Source organism: Tamandua tetradactyla, chromosome 3 (assembly GCF_023851605.1).
Source record: "Tamandua tetradactyla isolate mTamTet1 chromosome 3, mTamTet1.pri, whole genome shotgun sequence".
Taxonomy (NCBI): Eukaryota; Metazoa; Chordata; class Mammalia; order Pilosa; family Myrmecophagidae; genus Tamandua; species Tamandua tetradactyla.
In genome coordinates, this window is record NC_135329.1 from 132554430 (window position 1) to 132577108 (window position 22679).

A 22679-nucleotide genomic window follows, 5' to 3' on the forward strand; every position below is an offset into this window, starting at 1 on the left:
CAAATGTTTGTTCTTTCTATGTTCATGTTCAGATCTTTCTGTGGAAAACTCTTCATAAAGCCTTTGAAAAGCTGTCATTTAATAGGAAATTATTTTATTGAACTTAGACTATTTGCGCCTATTTTTGCCTTACCTATGAGTGGACATGAGTGATGTTAGTATTTGAAGTTTTAGAGTGACAAAACCCCATCAAAATAATAAGATTAGGACAAACATCATATACTTGTGATATAGGCAGATAGGAATTGAGATAAAAGCTGTACTAGTCATACAGTGACTACTAACAATGAAATATTTTTTATAATATCAAAATTAACATGTAATTTTCTCCTGACAGAACGCTGTACTAAATAAAATTTTAGAAGCTTTGAAATGATGCTCTCTTTGTTAGAATGCCAATTCCTTTGGTATGTGTTTCCTTTTGTCACCTGGGGCAATTTTTCCAACACGTAACACATGTGATATTTTTTCTGTATTTGAAATAATCAGCTTTTCCCTGTGCTCATTAAGGGGGGAAAACTGCAGCCAAGGTATTAGCACAAAGCAAGGTATTAACAGTGCCCAATCTCTACCAAATACCAAGTTCCTTTGTCTATTACCTAATTAACATACTTTAATGAGTTCACTAAGTTTAATGAACACTTCATGTAAAACTCAGCACTTTCTACTTCCTAGATTAATCTGACACCTGATGTAACAGATCTGACTAGATATTATGAATAATTCATAGGCAGTATTTCTCATATAACAAATAATAAAGAATATGAAAAATTTAATATGGAAGGAGTTTTTAAAGATTTGCTATATATTTACCTGAACATAGTATGATTATTTTCAGCAGTATACTGAAATCCATATTCTAGTTATCAGCAACTTGAAAGAAACAATGTAAAGTATGTAAATAAAATTCTGTTTGTGGTAATGATTTTCAAAATGTAATGAACCATTTAATAGTAAAATTCACTGATTATAAGTTGGGTTCTGTAAATAGATCCTGTTACTTTGACAGCATTTATATTAGGTTGATCTGTAAAGTCCTTATTAGTTTTATGATATGAATAGTAAACATTTGTTACATGAAAAAATAGGCTTTTTGAACTTTTGAAATTGGAAAAAAGTATTCATAATGATACTAATAATTGTTATCCAATGTTCTTTTGGTATATGTATGCATATAAATGTATTCATATAGCCATGTAGTTTGTGCATTCACATTTATGTGCAGCATTTAATTTACCACTATATTTGAGGATATAATAGAACTGAGAATTTTAAGTACTCTGTCTTAGAGCAATGTCTGGGTGTTAGGGTCTATTTTTTTTTCATCCTTCAAAAATAGGAATATGGATAAATTGTCTAATTTTATGATGTTATTTTAGCAAATATTAATCACTTACTTGTTCTAGGTCTTGTACTATGAGCTGGTAAAACAGATGAAAACCAACATTTCTGCCCTCAAGGAGCTTAGACTCCAATAGGGAAGACATGTTAACTAATGAATTGCAAAACAATGTGACAAGAGTTTGAAAGGAGTTGTCAGGTACCAACACAATCATTTATGATTCAACATCAAATGGAAAGCTTTAATTTGAGATCACACAAGGTGGAGTAGGGAGACATTGTGACATGCATTTTAGCCTAATGTTCAGTATAATCTGTGACCATAAAAAATGTCATTTTTTAACATATCAAATGTACTTATCATAATGGGTTGTATTAGTTACTTTAAGAACATATATTTATATGTTGAATATATAAATACACAGACACACACATTCAAGTAATACTACCACCATTTAAACTATTTTTGATTTTCCCTTTTTGGTTGTATCTTCAAGGCCTATCACAAATTTTCATGCTTTGAGATGGATTTAATTTTCCAGAAGAACCCGAAATTATCCAGAGCAAAATATGGCAGATAAGGTAGCTAAATAAGACAAAATTATTCTTGTTGTTTAAAAATAATAATAGAGTAACAGATACAACAATCAAACAAGAGTGTGACTATGCAGTGATAAATTTAATTTTCTTATATACTTATAAACTGACTTTGAAAGCAGCTTCATAAAAAGCAGTATCAAAACAGTTTACAGTGTAGCAGCAGTGCTGGTATATGTTTTAGGAGCTTTACATTGCAGCATGTTTATGTTAATTGACTAATAAAGAATTATAACTACAAAGCTTTTAAATACTCCATTGATTAGAGTAAGGAATTCCAGATTTACATGAATCCCATTCTGGTCTGGTGATATACCAGGAGTTTTACATTTAAGAGGTGAGTGGGAGACTTGCCCGTGCAAGAAATTTGAAGAAGCCACTAAGAAATAAAAACCAAAAAAAGATTAGCTGGGAAAAAAGTTCAGGGAGGATATCATAGCTTGAAATCATCTGAAGGGCTTTCAGGTAGAAGAATTAGGTTTTCTTTGTGTTTACTCTGGGGGCAAAATCAGAGTCAATAAGTGTATGATTCAGAGGAAGAGTTTATCTCAAAACGGAACATAAGAGGTGAGTTCCTCATCACCAGAGGTATTCAAGTAGAGAATACACCATAGCTTGTTGATCATACTGAGAAGGGAATTAAAATATTAGATGATAGTGTTCTATCAACCCTATAATGATACCATGACAGTTGATGATTTTGCTTCCCAAAAAAGGTTTCACTGGTGCAGGGAATCTGTAACTTTCTTTACACACATTTCAATTCTTTTATCTTGGAATATAGGCAGATTATAATATAATCTTTTGGAACACATTACATGGTTTTGTCACACACATATCTCCCACCCCTGAGAATATGGATATGTCCATTTTTCTTTTAGAAGAGTCTTTTAAAAAATCTTTCCAACTAAATTAATTTTTCTTAATTCCTGATTCTAATGTGTTCATCAAAAGGCTACATTTATTTTTCAGAGAACTAAGGCTGCATTTTTACCTTTCAATTTGTTTCGCTGTGAATGTTCTACAAGATTCCATTTTCATTATTAAATGAACATTGTGTCATGCTATCAAGTTCTAGTTTTTCCTCCTAAGAATTTTGTGTAGAACATCTTTTCCCTCTTTTAAATGAATTTTTTTGAATTTGTCTCATGTTGTAGCTTGCCTTCTGTCAGTATTTGTGACAAATTAGCTTCTGAGGCGGGCCGCGGTGGCTCAGCGGGCAAAGTGCTTGCCTGCTATGCCGGAGGACCTCGGTTCGATTCCCGGCCCCAGCCCATGTAACAAAAACGGAGAAACAGAATACAATAAAACAAGAAAATGTTTAAAGATGTTTCCCTTTCTTCCTTCCTTCCTTCCTTCTATCCTTCCTTCCTTCTCTCTGTCTTTCCTTTAAAAAAAAAAAAAAAAAATTAGCTTCTGAATATCATTTGAAATGCTGTACACAAGCAATATATATTTCCATTATATCAAATGAAACAATTTGCTTTTAGCCTACTAGCTTGACTGTCTTTTATTTTTGTGAAGAAACAAACTAAATTCAATCTCTTTGCTACTGAATTTAGATTATGGAGTCAGGTAGGATTGGTGGCCTTTGTGGACAAACATTCCTTACTCAGAAACACTGAAAGATGTAGCCAATATACCAAAAATCACTTGGATTGTTTCATTTATTTAAGGTTAAATATATTAAAAAATTACAGATTAGTGTTTTTCTGGATTGCCCCTTATCAAATCTAAGCAGATTAATTTGGTAATTAAATGTGCCTAGGGTACTTTGGTACAATTAATTTGTTACAGAAATACTGTTACGTGCAATGTTAACAGGAATGTTAGACTTGGATTTAGAGTTCATTTTGTTTTATGGTGATAATGGTGGGCAACCTTTTGTAGCATTAAATTAGTAGTAAGAATATCATGTAACATATAAGCATAGGGCACACTTGATATTTTAAATATGATTAACCCATTTTTCATTTAGAGTAAGCCGAGGAAAGTATGTTATACTTATTTTTACTTTAAAGATGAGGCAACAGAAGTTCATTGTTGCTGTTAAATAGTAGTGAGGTGAGTCATAACTTAGATTACCGATCCAGGACTCCTCCAAGGTAACTCAGTGAAACTGACTAGACTCAATCTGAAGCTGTGGTTTGATATATTCTCCAAAGGCTGAGAAAAACCATGACCTCCTGTCCAGTATTATGAGTGCAGGTTCTAAAGTCCAGTGGTCTGAGTTAAAATCCTGATCCCACCACTTATTGTTAGTCTGATCTTGCTCTCTCCCTGACCCTCAGTTTTCATATCCATGAATTTTTTAATAATTGTACCTACTTCTAGCTTGTATTGTTGATTAAATAAATTAATACATGTAAAGTGCTTAGAACAGTGCCTTGTGCACAGTAATAATATTATCACTATTATTTCAGTCTCTGGGGTCTTTCATGGCACCTAGGGTTTTGAGAAAGCCTTTTAAATTGCTTTTATTCATAGGGTCCTCAGTTCCTCCCTCCCTTCTCTCTAAATTCTTTCCCTCCATCCTTCCCTCCCTCAACCCTTCTCTCCCTTCCTTCCACGTGTGTTTATTGAGCATTTACTTTTCTTTAGGCACCAGATATGAGGAAAGGAAATGTTCATGTTCTCTATTTGTTAGGCATGAATGATCTGCTGGAGCAGAAGATAATTTGCTTTGAGTTGTTTGGTCATTCCAGAATGAAGGATGCAAGGGCGTTGGAATCCTTAATCCCCAAACTCTTCCTATCCTCAAAATTTTAGTCTTTTCTGTTCTTGGCTAGATTTTGTCTTAGGACCATATAATTTACTCCCCATACTTAACCTAGCTTTCAGATAATGATAAAGGCCACAAGATTAACTCTGTCTGCAAGGGTTTTTTTTTGCCTGGACAGACACCGGGAATAGAACCTGGGTCTCTGATATGGCAGGCGAGAACTCTGCCTGCTGAGCCTCCGTGGCCTGCCCTCTGCAAGGGTTTTTATACCCTGGTCTAACCCAATTTATTTTCTTTAGCTTTGAAAAACTTACCTGTTTATTTCTTGTGAACATGCCTGCCTCCACATAGTTCCTTCTAGTTAGGATATGCCATTAAGGAAATAAAATTCTCCAGGGTCAGATCAAACCTAACTGTTTTATAAAACTTTCTCAGACCATATTAAGTGTAAGATGTTCTTCCTCCAACAGCCTGTTGTATTTAAGAAAAAAATTTTTACTGTGAAATATAGCATATATACAAAAAAGTAATAAATTTCCAAGTACATTTTAACAAGTAGTTATAGAACAGATTTCAAAGTTTGGTATGAGTTATACTTCCACAATTTTTCATTTTCAAGACATTGGAGACCAACAGAAATATCAATATAATGATTCAGCAGTCATACTCATTTGCTAAATCTTATCTTCTCTGCTATACTCCTCCTCTTTAAAGAATATATATACATAAAAGCAATAAATTTCAAAGTACATTGCAACAATTAACTGTAGAACAGATTTCACAGTTTGGTATGAGTTACAGTTCCACAAATTTAGGTTTTTATTCCTAGCCACTCTAAAGTACTGGAGGCTAAAAGAAATATTGGTAATATGATTTAGCAGTCATACTTATTTGCTAAACCCAACTCTCTCTGTGTAACTCCACCATCACCTTTGATCTTTCTCTCACTCTTTAGGGGTGTTTGGGACATGCCCATTCTAACTTTTTTATTTTGGAAGGGGCTGTCAATAATATGGAATAAGGGGATGGAACTAGTTGATTTTCTGGAAGGGTGGCCCCTCTGTATTTCAGGACCATCTGGAGGTTGTAGGTTTTGGAAAGCTACCCTAATGCATGGAAGGAAGCTTTGTAGAATCTTATATAATGCCCTAGGTATTATTTAGGACTGGCAGGAATGGTTTTGGTTGGGGTTTCGCAAGTTATGATAGATAGAAATGTCTAACTAAAACATGTGTAAGAGTGACCTTCAGTGTAGCCTCTCAACTCTATCCGAATTCTCTCAATCACTGATACCTTATTTATTACACTTTTTTCCCCACTTTTGGTCAGGATGGTATTGTTGATCCCAGGATGCCAGGACCAGGCTCATCCCTGGGAGTTATCTTCTGCACTGCCAAGGAGACTTTTATCTCCAGATGTCTTGTCCTATGTAAGGGGGAGGGCAGAGTTGGGCTTAGAGAGAGAGGCCACATCTGAGCAACAAAAGAGGTCCTCTGGAAGTGACGCTTAGGCATACTTATAGGTAGGATAAGCTACTCCACTATATACATAAACTTCACAAGAACATACATCAGATCAAGGGCTTGGCCTATTGATTTGGATGTCCCTAATATTTGGCACGGTATCCCGGGTTTCCCCAGTGGTAAAGTTTAATAGTTCCATAATTTCTCTTCCATCCTTCAAGGGACTTTGCTACTACTTTTTGATTATCTGCTTAATATACTCTGGGATGTATCCTGGCATTACATTAAGCAATACAGGATTAAAGACTCTCATTCTTATTTTGGGTTCCCTGTGTTTGGATTGTTTAAATGATTTATCCAGACAGGTTGAGTTAGATTATGTGCTATAGAAAATTTAGGTTCTGGACATAATAAAACTTTCTTCCTTTGGTCTCAAAGAGTAGGTGAAGTTCAAAAATAGAAGTCATGTCTTCCTTACTTCTGTATTCTGAATTATCTAAATCCTGACCCAATTGGCTTCATTCTTAACCCTAAATACCAGGTTATACATATGGAAAACAGCCCTTCAAAATCCAGAAACAACAATTACCACTCTGGACTAAATGTGACTGCTACAAGAGCTTACAATCTAGTCCCCAGTGTTCTTACAAGAATTTTCTAAATGAGATCATACAATATTTGCTCTTTTGTTTCTGGCTTATTTTGTCTCACCAAATGTTCCACAGGTTCATTCACATTATTGCATGCCTCACAATTTTGTTCCTTTTTGTAGCAGCACTGTGTTCTATCTTAAGATTACACCATCATTTGCCAATCTACTTGTCAGTCAGTGCATCTTTCAGCCACCTCCATCTATTGGGCCTAACATATATTGTCCAAAGTCAGCAGTCCATTAACATTCTCAATCTTAGATAATTTCATTGTTCCCAAGAGAAAGATAGCCAATAAACACACCCTTACTAACAGAAAATCACCGCCCCCCCCAGCTTTCGTCCCTCCCCCTGTTATGTACCCCTGGTATGGCTGCGGTATTGTTTTCCTGTTAACACAGCCCATATAACAGCCTGTTGTATTGATCTGAGCCACATAAATGTGTCTCTTTTGAATGCAGGAATCATTTAATGCTTCTTTGTATCTTTCCTCTCAGCATTGGGTACTGAACAAGTATGATAATAAGATTGTCAGCAGATAAATATGAGGTCATTTGATGTATTGGCATAAGGAATAGTTCCTTTATTTTACATATCTTAATGTTAAATATAGGGCAAATTAAAAAATTGTTTGAAAATAATTCTACTAATTTAATTTTTTCATAAGCATTTCAGAAAACAGGAATTTGTTACTTTTAAATTATAGTCATAGTACTAGGTACTAGAGGGATATGTAGATAACTAAAAATTTTCTCTGTCCTCAAGGTACTTACAATTCAGAAAGGGGAGAAAAGCATAAATCAAGGCAGAAGGAAACAGGTTCCTAAAGAATAGCAGGTAATGCCTTTTGGGGGTGTGGGGAAGTAAATATTTAATTTTAATTGGGTGAATGAGGGACTGCTTTGCCATGAAAGTGGCATTCGAGCTGAGCTTTGACTCCTGAAAAGCAATTTGGTGGAAGGTGAATGGGGAAATGGGCAAGCTGACACAGTGGGAAGTACACATGGCAGATGTACTGAGAAGTGAGGCTGGTGAAGTTTGAGGTCAGTTCATTAAAGACCTGATGGCTATTGAGAAGAGAAAGAGCCTGTTCCAAGCTGTATTTAAACATGGCAGCCCTGATGGCCTCTTTAGAGGTAACTGAGATTTAGGGAATGATTTGAAAAAGTCAACTTTAATTTTACAAGTTTTTCTGTATTTTGCATTTTTAAAAACTTGAGAAATATCTGAAAAATGTCACTCAATTTTGACATTTCTTTCAAATAGAGACAGCAGTCTTTCTGATTTACACTGAATTCTTTCTTATCTTACTAATTTTCTGCATTATTTTTACTTCAAGGGATGTTTAAAACATGGAGGCATTTTTTGCAACATTAGTTGGTTTAGGCATATATATTTTTTGCCCTTTAAAGATTATTTATAAACAAGTAACTCACAATTCAGAAAAATGCATTACAGTCATTAACCTCGTAATCCAAATTATTGATTTAATTCTTAGTCAGTATTGAATATCAATGCTAAATTACATCAAAGTAAATACCTAATTTTATACTTCTTTTATTCATGCTGTGAATGGATTTTTTACTTTTTTCATTTAATTGTAGCTATCTTGGTTGGGTTTTTTTTTTTTTTTGGTATATGTTCAAAGATACAAAGGAAAAGAATCACATTTTGGGATGACACAGTTCTGAAAATGAGGACAGTTATTTTAGATCATCAAATAAAAATCAAACTATTCTGGTTTCTGAATCTCAGGCCAATCTGTATGTTATCTGGGTATGTGAATGCAGTATTGCTGGACTGGAAAACTGCCTTGGGCAGGGAACTGAGGAATGGATAGTACACTAAATGATATACTAAATGTCCAGCTAACATTCTTATTGAAGGAATGGAATAGCTAAAAATGGAATTAGGAGGATAAAATTGGTTACAACTTTCTTGGATGAATGTACAAAGGGTCTGAGGGTGTGTCTGGACTCTTTTCCTATTTCACTGTGTGACTCTGAGATTTGTTTCCCTGTCTTTAAAATAGGGCACAAAATGCATTGCCTTGATCCAATTGATGATGGATTTATTGTGAGATAGTTTTACCAGGTCAGGGTATACTTTGAAATGTTTGATATAAATAACTTAGTGAATGTAATCACTAATTCCAATACTTGTAGTATTTTTAAAGGGAGAAATTAGCATGAACTTTGAATAAGTGGCTAGAGGTGGAAGAGGGGAGGGGAAGGATAAGTATTTTCAAAATTCTATATAAGGGGCATCCTGGTAAATTTTCACAGCAGCAATGAACATGATCTACTTTGACAAACAGAGTAAACAAACAACTCACTTTTGCTTCTCTATTTCATTAAAATGCCACATAAAAATTAAAGAAAGATACCTTGATAAATGAGAATCTTGGATATGAAACATAGTATTGCATTTTAAAAATGAATTTGAATGCTAGACCTATGATTACTCTTGGACATATGGCTTTAGGAATATATCTCAACCTCCCTGAACTGTAGTATCTTTATCTGTAAAATGGGGTAAAAATTCACAGAATTGTGAAAATTATTGATGGTGCATTTGAAGTGCCTGATATCTGCTAAGTACCAAATGAGTGGTGTTTTATAGCAGGTATTTAATAGATGGTAGCTATTATAATTAGTTCTGTTACTACTGTTACTACTGATGCTGTTGCTAAGCACTGTGCTGGTAGTTGAGAATAAACATAATTTTGCACTAAAAAAGGCTTTCCTTTACTTTTCAGAAACACTGTTCTATTGAAAAAGGAAGAGATGGTTGGTCACCTAAATTTATATCACAAAATGTTTTCATTTTCATAATATGCTTGGAAATAGATGGCTTTGTTGTCAAGAGAAGAAATATGTTCTTAACCTGTTGATTTATACCTAGATTTGGGAAGGAAACCTCATTCCTCCCTCTCTCCTCTTCTACCTGGTACAAATATGCAAATGATTTTATTGAGTACCTACTTGACACAAGCTACTAACATTATGTCCTGGGAATAAAATAGTGAACAAGATAGAAATGATACCTGTGATTAAAGAGCTTACATTCTAGGGAAAAGACAGACACAAAAAACTAAGGGAAGTAGTTTTGCTTAGTCCAAACATTAAAAACAAAACAAAACAAAAACACAACCAGACCCTTAAGCATGACATTTCTCAAAATAGCCAAGCATCTAGCATTTGTTTCCTCTTCCAAGTTATAGCAGCTTAATAGACTTTTTTTTCCAGCTTAATAGACTTTTAATAAAAATTTCTTAACACAGCAGACCTATCCTATTTCAATGATCTTGCAAAAAGAAAATCCATGTCAAGATAAGAATTGTGAAGTTGCAATCAGGCCAACTCACTGAAGCTGTAATTAATTTTGTGTGACAGTGGCTTATAAAGCTGGAGCCTGCATTATATGACAAGGCGGCAACTCCCACTTGGCCACTGACTTAACTGTGTCCCTGAGGCCCTTTTGAGATCTCATGAGTTTCCTCCCAATTCTATTTTTTTTTTTTTTGTATTTCATTTCCCTTCTCATATGCCAAAGATGACCTTCATGAATATCATGAAATGAATATCTTTCTGATGGAGGGAGGTAGACCTGGAACTTGGTCACTCACTGTATATCTCCCAGCTCAGAGGGCTCTAAGTATCGGGCGGCATATAAATGACACCGAAGGGTTCCCAGGACCCATGCCTTGCCCTTGGAAGCTTTTTTTTCAGAGTATAATTTTTCCAAGAATATTAAAAGCAGCTTCATTCCAGTTTTATTTTATTTTATTTTTTTTATTTTGAAGAACAGCTATAAGATTTTTAAACTAAGATTGTAAAAGTAAAGAAACTATAATATATGCTACACTTGTTAGGTATGTGACCTTAGGCAAGGCTCTTAACCTCTCTGGATTTCCTTTTTCCTCATCTATGAAATAAGAGGATTCAACCAGATATTTTCTAATTTCCTTTCTATCCCCAACCATTCTATATTCTTTAATTCCATGGACATCTTTTACTTATACTTTCTTTTACATGATTTTGACAATTTGTTTACTTGTGTATGAAATAGTTATTTTCTGCTTCAATTTACTTTTACCAATAAACTATGGAAAATAAGTAAAGCATATGCTATTTACTTAAAAATATTTCAAAATAAATACCATATATCTTGGTTTTGCTCTACTATGCCTATTATGCTATTCTCTGTCACAGATATATGTTTTTTGTCACAGATATTTTAATCTCTCAAGTAAATAATGTATTCTTTAAATTTGGAATTGTTATTCAAAATTAGAATTCTGTTTTCTAAGCAAGCAGGCTGGGAGGATGCATACTTTAGACTAGACTAGAACCTAAGGACCACAGACCGTGGATAGATTTCAAGGGTTCCATAGATCTCTTGAAATTGTAGGGCCAACCCTTTGTGGATGTGCCTTGTATATTTATACAGGCAGAAAGCTAACATCAGATTATCTTTAAAGGAGTCTATAGTCCCTCAAAAATAAAAGAATTTATTGTACCAGGAAGATCTGCAAAGATCAAGAAATTCTTGGAATCCTTTATAATATAATAAGGGATCAGGGTGGATTGTAATGACCAGTTTATGTCCCTCCTAAAAATGATATGAACTCTGGCATGGGCCACACATGCCATGTGTGGCTGAAATGCCATTTAAAATAATTTGGTCATTCATTGCCTTTTTTGTTGTTGTATTGTTGGTCTTATTATGTCACATTTCTCATTTATTTTCCTCATTTTCTTTACCTTATGTCCCATGGCAAATTCAGACATGTTTGGTTATCTTTGCTATCTAAGAAACTAACATTTTTAAAAGTATGTTATAAATTAAAGCTGTTTATTATAGAGACTAAGGTATATAGTTTTTAATGAAATATATTGATAGAAATTGACTATAATTAAATATTGAAAAAAATGGAGTGGATGTCCCACTACTTTGGTGAGTTTATATATTTTATATATATGTAGAGAGAGAGAGAGAGAGAGAGAGAGAGAGAGACAAATATTGATACCAGAAATTGACCTTAATTCAAAAGTTCTGAGGTTTACTTGTTACCTTATGTTGCTTTACAGAAAAAGATTCAGGTATGTTTGGAAAATCCAGGACTACCATGCACTGTCACTCATGTTCTGTGTTCAATGTTTGTAGTGTTAATTAAATGGTGCCTCTGGGCTTATGCTGCATGGCGACTGTCTTTGCCAGATTGCTATGACAAATACCACACAATGGATTTTGGCTTAAACAAGAATTTATTGGCTCATCGTTTTGGGGTGAGAAGAAGTCCAATGTCAACATATCAACCAGGCTTGCTTTCTTCATGAGTCTGTAGCATTCTGGTCTTCCTGTAGCAATCCTTGCTTGTGTTTCTCCCTCTTGTCATATAGCTTTGTATTCTCCTTTCCTCAGTTCTTTTAGTTTCCACTGACTTCTGGCTTCTTCCTGTGTGGTCTTCTCCAACTTCTGGCTTCCAGATTCTTCTATTTATAAGGCCTCCACTAATATAGATTAAGACCCACCCACATTCAACTGGATGACACATAAAAAAATCTTAAAGAGGTCCTATTTACAATGGGTTCCCACTCACAGGAATGCGGATTAAGATTAAGAACATGTCTATGTTCATGTTTAATCTACTACTGGGTAGTGACCCTCAGTAAATGCCATATATATCTCCTGTTAGCCTATTACAGGCTCTAAATAATGGTTTCAATTTTGCTTATTTACTCACATATCTTAAAATATATATCTATTAAAACTTGGTGAAGTGAGCATTCTGAAGAATACCAGAAAAAAATTACAACTGGATTTAACCAATGTTCCACCCTTTAAAATATTCAATTCAGTGTAATGGATTTGGCAGATATTCACACAATTTCTCTAGAATGCTATTCTAAATTTTTGGTCAAATGGTGGTAGATAACATTTATTGAATATTTATATACAAGTCTGTATCTTAGAGTTTTGCATCCATTATCTAATTTAAACCTCACAATAAGTTATGTGACAGGTGCTATTACTATCTTTATTTTATATATGGGAAAACTGACAAATAGCAATCAGATGACTTGCCAAGATTTGGCACTGCTAGCCAATATGCTTGGAATATGACCCTGGATGGTTTCACTGTTGCACTTAGGGCTTAATCTATTTATTCTGTCCCCAAATCTTTGGTTCTTAATGTAGTAATACACTGCTTCTTTTACAAGAAGTCATGCATGCAGGAGGGCAAGGGGCATGTCCTGAAATTACATGGTCCTCCTTTTCCTCATTGCCCTGCACATGGAGTCTTTTAGTTTTCAAATATTTTAGATAGGAAGTTTTGCCCGTTCTCTTTATCCATCTCATTTTCTTGCTTTTCTCTTTTTTATTATGCACTTTAAAATGCTAACTTTGGACAGATGCATCTTTCCTCGCAGTCTGACTTCCGTTAGGGCCAGTCGCATTCTTTGAGAACCCAAATATATGCTAATCTGGACTATTGTCTCAAAAAATGAATCTGAGGGTTTTGAATGACTAAGTACAAATGGGAATAGAGGATTGCATCTCAGCTCTGAAGACATCTGAATACCCCTTACGAGATGGAGAAAATGCTTTACTTAAAAACTTGCCCACTGTCACCTTTTATAGAGAGGAAGTACTGTACACATAAAACTATATGCCCATGAGTTCTCCTCAGAAATGATTTTTAAGTAATATAGAAAAAGCTGTTTTCTTATTAATACTATATCTATCTGAATAGATTTAAAAAATTTCTATTGAATTAAAGTATGCATACAATGAAGTACATAGATCTTAAGTGTAGAGTAAGTGATACTTATGCCTGTGTAACCACCACTGATAAAGATATAGGACTTCTCTAAAACCTGAGAAGACTCCTTCATGCCTCTTCCCAGTCAATGCCCTCTCCCACCCAGAGGTAACCATCATTCCAATGTCTATTACCATAGATTGTTTTTACATGTTGAGCTTCATATATGCATAGTCATGCATATATGACTTCTTTTGCTTATCATCATGTCTGTGAGATTCATCCATGCTCTTTCATAGATCAGTAGTTTTTTCTGTGTGGTATTTCATCATTTGAATATAGCATAGTTTATTTATCCATTTTACTATTTATGGGCATTGGATTATTCCCTCTTTGGGGTATTATGAATAAAACTAACTTGAACATTCATACACATTTTTGTAGACATATGAACTCCTTTCTTTTGGTTATATAACTGGAGTGAAATTGATGGGTGATAGGGTAGGAATAGATTTAGCCTTAGTACCTGCTGCCAAACAGCTTTTTTTTCAAGTGCTTTCTATCAGTTTATATTCCTACCAGTAAGATATGAGAGTTCTAGTTGCTCCACATCTCTGCTAACCTTTGGTATTGTCAGTCTTTTAAATTTTAGCCATTTAGATGAGTGCTTTGTGACATAAATATTTTATAAACAGGGAGAAATTTATGGCTTGTGTATCTTTAGTTTGTTTTTCAGTTCAATAGATATATATTTCAATCTTATTATGTTCAAGGTACTCAAGTGTATTTAGTCCAGGCTCATGTTTCGCTACGGAATGAATAAAATCATTTATTCAGTACATGTTTTTAAACACTCACTGAATACTCAACACTGTGGCTAGTGCTGAGAAGAATATCAAAAAAGTAACAATAGAAACTTAATCATTACCTTCAGTGATTGTGTAGTCTATGTAGGGAGGTAAAAACAATGCATATGAAATGAGCACTCCATAATGGCATGATGACATATTAAGCACTAAATTTTATGTGATACCATTAAGTAGCATAGTTAGAAGGAACTGATATTTGCGTTCCTCAGGTTACCTTTAGAAACTTTCTCTTCCTCAACTTTCTATATTGAATCAGTCACTAAATACTATCAACTCTGCTTTGTAATTATCTTGAAGCCTCTTTGCTTCTTATACTGAGACTGCCTTAGTTCAGGTCAAAATTTTTTTTGTGTATGTGTGGTATATTGATATTGCCTTCTACAGTGAATAAAGAAGTATTTGCAATCCCCCTTTGGGAGAATGGGAACAAGGGGGAAAAATTCAACTCCCCATTTGGAGAATTCCTAATATTCTCACAAACAGTGGGGACAACCAAATCAATATGCCCAGCCCTCAATCTTGAGGTTTGTTCCTATGAGACTTATTCCCACAAAGGATAAGCTAAACCTACTTAAAATTAGGCCTAAGAGTACCCCGCCCCGCCAAGAGAACCTCTTTTTTTTGGCTCAGATTATGGCCTCTCTCTCAGCCAACATGGCAAGCAAACTCACTGCCCTCCCCTTCTCTACATGGGATGTGACTCCCAGGGGTATAAACGTCCCTAACAATGTGGGACAGAAATCCTAGAATGAGCTGGGACTCAGCATCAAAGGATTGAGAAAACCTTCTTGATCAAAAGGAGAAAGAGAGAAATCAGACAAAATAAAGTATCAGTGGCTGAGAGATTTCAAACAGAGTCGAGAGGTTATCCTGGAGGTTATTCTTACACATTATATAGATATCCCCTTTTTAGTTTATGGTGTATTAGAGTGGCTAGACGGAAGTGCCTGAAACTGTACAGCTGTGTTCCAGTAGCCATGTTTCTTGAAGATGATTGTATAATGATATAGCTTTTGCAATGTGACTATGTGAGTGTGAAAACCTTGTGTCTGATGCGCCTTTTATCTATGGTATGGACAGTTGAGGAAAAAATATGCATAAGAAATAAACAAATAGGGGTAATGAAGGTTAAAATAAATTGAGTAGATTGAAATACTAGTTGTCAATAAAAAGAAGTGGTAAGAGGTATGGCATGTATGAGTTTTTTCTTTTTTTCCTTTTCTTTATTTTGCTGGAGAGATACAAATGTTCAAAAAAATGATCATGGTGATGAATACACAACTATGTGATGATATTGTGAGCCATTGATTGTAACCATGTCAAGAATGTTAGTATGTCAAGAGTGTTCATATGTTCGTTTATGATAAAAATATTTTTAAAAATTGCCTTCTAGGTTGTTTTTGCCTTCATTTTGAGTCACATTTTACCCATTCTCCAATCAGAATCAGAATATTATTCCTAAGAGTTGGGCCTCATTAGTTGAAGTCATTCTCCTACTTAAAATTCTTCAATTTTTTTCCATTATTTTTTGGGAAAATATCAGAACTTCTCAGTATTGCACATTAAGACTTCATCATACTTTAGCCCTGGCCTTTCTCTCTAGCCTCATTTCTTCCCACCTCTCACAGGCACACAATGTTCCATAGATCCTGAATTACTTCTCTTTTCCTTACATCCCACTATGATGTTTCATGCCTTAATAATGGCATTTCCCTTTGTGTTGTTTCTTTCCTTTAAAGACTTGGATGAAGGTTCACTTCCTTTGGGGAGCCTTTTCTGATCTGCAGTCTGTGTCTGATTTAAATGCCCCTTCTCTGCGCTCTAAGAGAATGTTGTGTATTCTCACAGAGGATTGTAATTATTGGTTCATTTATTTATTTTTTTCTACTGGACTGTGACTTTCTTGAGGGCAAGGATGCTGTCACATATAAAATAGGCAGTTGGTAAAGATGGAATTTTATCCAACTCTTATTTTATATAAAGGATATTTATAGTAGAACGGGATGGGAAAAAGTGTTTCTAAAAGGTAGAACTTATAGTAAAAGCATAGAGGTGGTAATTAATGTTGCATGTGCAGGCAGTAAAAGAGAGAAGTGAAAGGGAGCATAAGGGAAGTTGGGGAGTAGCCTGTATTGGAAATACTTGACTAGAGTGGATAGTTTATGTTGAAGGATGTGGGTGTGAAGGCTGAAGAGGTAGGATGAGGTCAGATTATGGGGTGCCTCGAGAGTCTGCTAGAGAAGTTCAGGCTTAGTGTGGATGGCGAGAGGAAATCATAGGTTTTCAAATATGGGAATATTGTGCTGAAAGCAAGTTTTTAAGGCATATTACTTTAATAACAGTCTGTAGAATGGATTTTAGAGGAGAGATTAGAGCCAGTAAGATCAAACAGAAGGCTTTCACAGTAACCCAGATGAGATGATGAGAATTTAAATAATGGTAATTGCGGTGGGAATTCAGAGAATGAGAGAGGTGCAGGAAATGATTTAAAGGACGAATTGATACTATGTAGCAGTAGACCACAATGTAACCTCACTTTTTCAACTTTTCTCAGTTCAGGAAGAAGCCAGAGGGTATTGACTTGCCCAGTTTTACTTGAAGAATATCAAATTTCAGCCTTCTCTGTCCTTCATCTTGTTTGAAGTCAATGCCACTTACTTCAAATCCTCATTGTTATTTACTATCCCCTCAAATCCATTTGTCACTACTATGGAGGACATAACAGAGTCAGAATCTTCCTCTCCTTGCAGTAGGCGTTCAACATTCATGCCCTTTATATTCCTATACCTGCCACACCCTTTCCAGGCTCCCTATTACTAGGAGCTGCTTTACTTCATTAAAAACCTTCTGGCCACATATAACTTCTTTTCTAGTTTGCAGGACATTTATAGCCATGTTGATGCTGTCCTTTCTACTATGCTATGCTGTCTCATCCTTATAATCTTTTGATATAGTCACTGTGACTTTCTTTTGTGTCTCTGTTCCTGGAATGAAGAAGACCCTAACTGAGAAGAAGAAAATCATGGAAGTATGTGATATAAGGTACTACAATTTCATTTGATTATTCTTACACCTGGCTCTTAGTATTAGCTCTTTCTATATTTTGAGCTTGTATTGTTATTTTCCCTATTTTTATTAAAATACAGTAAACATATAAAAAACGTCCTTTTTGCATTTGAATTTTGAAAAAATGAAGATTTTCAGGAGTAATCAGACATCTTTTTTCTTGATCTTATTATCACTTTGTCCTTTGCATATTTTCCAAAGTGTGATTTTTTTTTTTTTGTATGGTGTATGGTGGAGGTCACATTTCATTCTTTTTCTATGTGAGTATCCTGTTATTGCAGCACATTCGTTGAAATTTTGTTTGTTTGTTGTTTGCTTGCTTGTTTGTTTTTGGGAAGTGCATGGACCCAGAATCAAACCTGGGTCTCCTGCATGGGTGGTAGGAACTACCACTGAACTACCCTTGCACCCTTCCAAAGTGTGATTTAAAAAAACAAAACATAACAAAACAAGGTCCAAAAAGACTTTGTGGGAAACAGGATTTCATGCTGAATATGTTTGAGAAATACTCATTTTATATCCCCCTACTTGAATATAACAAGCTCAATACCAAAGTCTCCAAGCAATTCTGTTGTAGAGAAATTTTAGCAATTTCATTTAATCCATTATTTTATAAATGTATTTGTCTCTGGAACCATTTTTGCTTCTAACATCCATTAATATCTTTCAGAATAAGACTACCATAAATTGTTTCTGAAACTCTAGTCTAACTCAATTTTTAAAAAAAAATTTTAGTCCCAGGGAAAATTTATCCTTCCGTTTTCAAACCCCATCTATCTTTGCCTTTGACTGTCTTTTTTTAATCTCCTGTGTAGAGAAAAATTATTATCCTTAATTTACCTTCATTGTTTAGTATCTTCTATATCTAATTCTCCTCTTGTGACTTTTTCTATATTTTCAGAGTATCTTGAAAATGGGTTTCCTTCACCTTGATTGCTTTCTCAAACTTCCACACTACTTCTTATTTTCCTGGGACACTAAACCCTCAAACAGGTAAAGCATACCTGTTGACTATGCTTTCTTACTAATGATGCTTGTATTATTTTTCCATATCTAATTCTTTCCAAACAATCTACTGAAGCATCAAGAGAGGAAAACTAATATTTACTAAATTCCTGCTTTACTTAGGCACCATGTTAGTTATGTCATCACATTTGATTTTCACAATGACACTTAAAAGTAGGTATTGTCATTCCCTATTTTTCGAAATGAGAAAATGGAAACAGAAAATAGACAATTTTTCCAAATACAAAGAGATAGTGAGTGGCAGTACAAGAATGTTAGCCAAGATTTTATGGGCAGCAAAGCATGTTTTTTAATATGCTTTATTTTCTTTCATGACATTGATTTTCTTATTAGGCAAATTTAGTGACCTGTTCTTTTCTCTCTTTTAAAATTACTTATTTTAAAATTTTGAATAGAAATAGAAAATGCATTCCCATTTTTCAAATACCAAAAGTCTCCCCTCCCATGTTTCTTCTCCATTGCACAGTTCCCATCCCCACCAATGAGTGGGAATGTTCTGATTTCTTGTTATCCTTCCAGAGCTTTTATTGTGATAAATACCAATACAATATTTTTTATCATCTCATTTAATTTTTTACACGGATAACACTATATTATACACACTATTCTGCATCTTGCTTTTTTGACTTAATATATATCTTGGAGATATTTCCATATCAATACATAAAGACTTGATTTCTTTTCTTTTAAAAAACTACATAGTAGTCCATAGAATCAATGTGCCATAATTTAAAATATTCCCTTTTTGATAGATACATGCTATTACAATCAATGCTGCAATCAGTAACCAAGTATATACATGATTTCGTGCATGCCTGCATTTGCTCCTTGCTTTTAGCTCCTGAACATCTAGTCTACCTAAAACACATCTTTACCTCATGACTACCCTGACCCAAATCCTACAGGATGAAATCTAGTTTCCGAGTCTAGCATTCAATATCTTCTATAGCCTTGTCCCTAACTACCTTCAAATCTAAATCTTTGATCAATCTTCTGTCAAGTTGAGCTCTGTTAACTGTCAAAGATGCGAAATTCTATTTTTTCATCTCTTTGATTCTTCTCATATTAGTTTTCATCCCTGGAATGACTAGCCTTCCCTCTATTCTATTTTTTACCCTTGTAACCCTCAAAATTCTCTAGTGGGCTCTTCAAATGCTTTCTCTCCATGAAATCTTCTGAATCTTTGCAGTTGGAATGGATTGTTTTCCACCTCTGATACAATATAGCTTAGATTGTCTATATCACTCATATAGCAGTAATACATACTACCTTATAGTTATTATGGACCTGTCATCTCTCTCACTAATTATGTACTATGATGAAAAGTAAACATATACAGTGTTGTAGTATTATAGTCTTTAACAAAATAGGTATTGAGAGCTTTTTAAGTTATAGATACTGATAACACAAATTTTATACATGCCATTTAGTGATAAAGGTATTGTTTTTTCTATTTTGTACATAAGGAAATTAGCCTTAAAAATGCCAAATAACTTACTTCTCTTTCATATGTCATGAACGAGAATAAGGCACTAGTAAGTTCTAGTGTCTGCTTCCCATGCTAGAACACTGAGGGCGGGGCTGTATTTGATTTATAGCTAGGAAGTAGCAAAACTGAAATTAGAATATTGGTTTATCTAATTACAAAGCTTATAGTCCCTTTTCCTATACTATAATTTATCTCTTTCTAGACTCTAATTGAATATTGTGAAATGCATGAATGAGTATTGATGGCTTATTGCTATATGTTTCTAGAGTTCTATGCTTATGAGAATGATATAAAAGGAGAAAGGAAGTCGGAAGCTGAAATTTGAATGGGAAGAAAACTAAATTCAGTTTAAGTGTTAAGATTGAAGTGTTAATATATAAGAATATACTTCTAGGATTTAAGCTTAGTGAGATACTGTATTGTTTATCCATTACTTCATAATAAAGCCACTCCAAAATTAATGGCTTAAAACAACAGCCATTTTATCTGCTTACAATTTTGCATTCTGGGCTGGACTCATACAGATTTTTTTTTTTTTTGGCTGTTCTTGAAAGTTATCACTCATGTGGCTTCAGTCATCTAGAAATTGGCTGAAAGAATTAGACTCAGCTAGGCTGCTAGATAGTTTCATTTTTATTTTTTTACTCTTTCCCTCAGTGAGTCTCAGGACCCCTCCCTTTCCATGTGGTCCCTCCACATGGTATGTCCTTTTGGATAGACAGACTTTTACTTGTTAGCTCTTGGTTCCCAATAGTTCAAAAGTTGAAGCTGTCTGGCCTCCTGAAGAGGTAGGCTCAGAATTGGCACAGCATTAGTCATTCTGTATTTTATTGGTTAAAGCAAGTCATAGGCCTTTGATTTAAGGGGAAAAGTTACAGTAAAATGTGCATATAGAGCAGCATGGTTCATTGGTGATGACTAATGCAGCAGAGTAGCACAAATGGCATATAGCAAATGAGGATAGAGAGCAGATCAACTTCAAGAAGAATTTTATAAAAATCCTATTTAGTTGTCTGTTTCCCACACTAGAGCACCTAGGCCAGGACTCTATTTTATTTAGTATTATATTCCTACCCCTTTGCACAGAGCCAGGTATTTAGGAGGAATTCAACAAACTTTTGTTTAGTAAGTGAAGAATATATAAATAAGAGAGCAGAGGATTAAGGACTGAAACTTCAGAAGTGATTCATAGATAGGGACAATTAGAGAACAATCAGAGAACCTGGACAACGAAATCAGTGCAGCCAAAGGAAAAGTTTCAAGGAAAAGGATGGTGGATGATAGTACTAATTGTAGCAGAAAATTAAAAAGGAACAGGCTAGAGAAGAACCCAGACTTTTATTAGTATTCCTTGCAGTTGCAAAAGTCATTCTTTATTCTGTCTTTTTTGGTTGATTAGAAATCTTTAAAGAGATTTCTCAATTTTAAGAATCTCTGATTTAAATACTTTTATGCTTTAAGACTTGAAAGCATAATGATCTCAGTGAAAGTTTGACAAGTAAACTTTTGCAAAATGTTATCATTTTGTTAAACAATAATAACTAAGGAAAATTTAAAAACTAGTAAGATCGCAAAAGACAGCAGATTCTGGAATTACAGTCAGAAGTAGAAATCACATACAATTTTATTTTCTTTTGCTGAATGACAATATTAATTTTGCCTGGTGAGATCCGTGAAAAATATATTCCCAGCTGAAGGTAGAAAGCAGGGCCATACTTCTCTAATGGTTGGAGAAAGGCTTAAACAAGGACTTGAAAGAAAAGGCTATTTGGGGAGAGGGTATTTACATAAGGAAAGGAAAAGAATTTTGCCACTTAGGTAGGTATATGACCTTGGGCAATGGACTTGATCTATCAGCTGTAGCTTCTCCAACTGCAGAATATATAAAATATATAAATATCCATCTCAGAGGTTTGTTTTAGGGATTAATTGAAAGTACTTGGCTCATAAGAGGTTAATAAATAAAATGAAGTTTCTGTGTGGGTCTCTTTGTTCTCACATCATGGAAAAAATGGGTAGGTGCATTTTCATAAATTTAGGCCAAGTGCTTGAGGTGACAACTTACAAGATAGATGTGTGGGACAATCATTAAGGGGGAAAGAAATGGCATCATATTCCAGAGTTTCTGATTGTGAGACAAAGAGGCCTGTTAGGGGACCACATACTGTACATGTTAAGATGTGATGTGAAGAGAAGATAAACAACAGGTTCATGCATGAACCCCAGAGGGAAACATTAAGGACAGACAACCTAATTGCTGGTGTTGACTTCCAACTGATCTGCTTATCACCTGGGTGATCCTATTTTGCTATATCCAGGGTTATTAGCAGCAGGGATTTATTTATTCAGTTATGGTTAATGATTCTTCTAAGTAACAGTGAATCAACCATTTAAATACTAACAATAGCTGCCATTTGAGTGATTGCTGTGTTCCAGACCCTGAGCTGAGTGCATTGTATATATCATCTCATGTACTCCTCACAATCGTCCTGTGAGGTATATGTCATTGTCAATCCCACTTTATAGATGAAGAATTGAAGTCTAGAGAGATTAAGTAATTTGAACAAGATTACACACTTAGTAAGTGGTGAATTGGTGTTTGAGCCCAAGCATTTTGACTTAACTGTGCTTTCAACTACTACATGAAAATGAATATCCTCCTTTTAAATTTATATTCTAATTACTAC

General features: G+C 34.6%; 1 long non-coding RNA gene across 1 annotated transcript; it reads left to right on the forward strand.

Moving 5' to 3' along the window:
• Positions 1-1422: 1422 nt before the first annotated feature.
• LOC143677686 (uncharacterized) lies at positions 1423-17444 on the forward strand. The gene is made up of 4 exons (XR_013172805.1): positions 1423-1540; positions 1839-1923; positions 7539-7610; positions 17410-17444. It is a non-coding gene; the product is annotated as an uncharacterized LOC143677686 (long non-coding RNA).
• Positions 17445-22679: the final 5235 nt, after the last annotated feature.